Source organism: Rhinopithecus bieti, unplaced genomic scaffold (assembly GCF_001698545.2).
Source record: "Rhinopithecus bieti isolate Rb0 unplaced genomic scaffold, ASM169854v2 scaffold_51152, whole genome shotgun sequence".
Classification (NCBI taxonomy): domain Eukaryota; kingdom Metazoa; phylum Chordata; class Mammalia; order Primates; family Cercopithecidae; genus Rhinopithecus; species Rhinopithecus bieti.
In genome coordinates, this window is record NW_016820554.1 from 780,648 (window position 1) to 782,043 (window position 1,396).

General features: G+C 41.3%; 1 pseudogene; it reads left to right on the forward strand.

The window, feature by feature from the left end:
* The first annotated feature begins 269 nt into the window (after positions 1 to 269).
* The window catches only part of LOC108520438 (ATP-dependent RNA helicase DHX29-like), a 49,089-nt pseudogene continuing 47,962 nt past the window's right edge, over positions 270 to 1,396 (forward strand).

Below are 1,396 nucleotides of genomic sequence, written 5' to 3' on the forward strand. Positions count from 1 at the left end.
TGGTTGAAGGAGTAAAAAAATTATGAAAGATTAAAGGTCAAAATATCTAAATCAATTTTGTTTAAAAGAGGAGGGGACTCATCCTGCAAGATTTTAAGAAATGCACCTAAACAATAGTTATCAAAACTATGATGCTCTAGCCCCAAAGAAAGATAGGGAGCAGAACAGAGGGTTCAGAAATAGATCCATGTGGATATCATACAGATGAAAAGAAACGTTAGTGAGGAAACATCACTTACTACGTGCTGCTGTAAAAACAGATCCAAGACATGGAGAAAAGTAAAGCAGAATAGCTAATTTGCAATATACACACAGCAGACTCATATATATGACAAGTAAAAACATAAAGAAGAAAGGACACGAAAATATGTTTATTACCTTCTTGCAGGAAAGCTTTTCTCGGGATCGAGGGCACAGGGTGTTGCCGCAGGAGCTGGGGAATGTGAAGAGCTCTTGGTGGCAGCGCCAGGGCCTGGACCGCAAATGATCTTCTGCCACAGCTGCCACATTGGCGGCAAGGACAAGAAACACAAGGCTCTGGCGGCCACGGCGGTCGGGCGGTCCAGGCCGCCGTGTCTGCTTTCAGAGCCAAATCCACCACTGGGGCTGCAACTGTCCAGGAGGCCCAAAACAAAAAGCCAGTGTCCAGGCCTCCCGCCCGACACCGCTGCAAGTACTAGAAAGCCTCGAGTCAAGCAAGGTTCAAAAATTTATAGTTTTAATTCTACAAATGATTCCGGTGGTCCTGCAAGTCTGGGTAAATCTCTTTTGAAAGTAGTAATTAATAACAAACTAGAGCAAGGAATTATGGGAGTGATCAATGAACATAAAAAGCAAAACAATGACAAAAGAGTGATTTCTGGATGACTTACTGCCAAAAAAATTGCAGGATTTTTATATGGCTTTACAAGTATTTTTATTTAAGACTAAGACATTGAAGATGCCATGACCAATACTCTCTTACCTGGAAGTGACCTTCATTCTGCCTTGGACTGACTCTGTTTAAACCTTGCAAATGATGCACTGAAAGATTCAGTCAAGAATTTGAAGAGTAACAACCTAAAAGTGGGCTGAAATTGCAGTCTCCTGTACAAGCCACTATTTCACCTCCATCGCAACCTAAAACAAAACAAAACAAACAAAAACAAACAAAAAAGGAAAAGACCCTAAGATTAAGCCAAAAAAGGAAGAAGGAAATATGGAAGCAAATATGAAAGAATGGATTTCATGGTACACTGAACAATAAATGAAGAAGAAAAGAATGAGAATTCTAAAAGTTTAGAAGAGGGAAAAAAATTATCCCAATGCAAGGTACTTACATTTTGCAGCAAAACTGCTGGATGCAAAGGAGCAAGTAGCTACCTTTAAACTGGGGGGGCGGCGGGCGGGGGGGGGG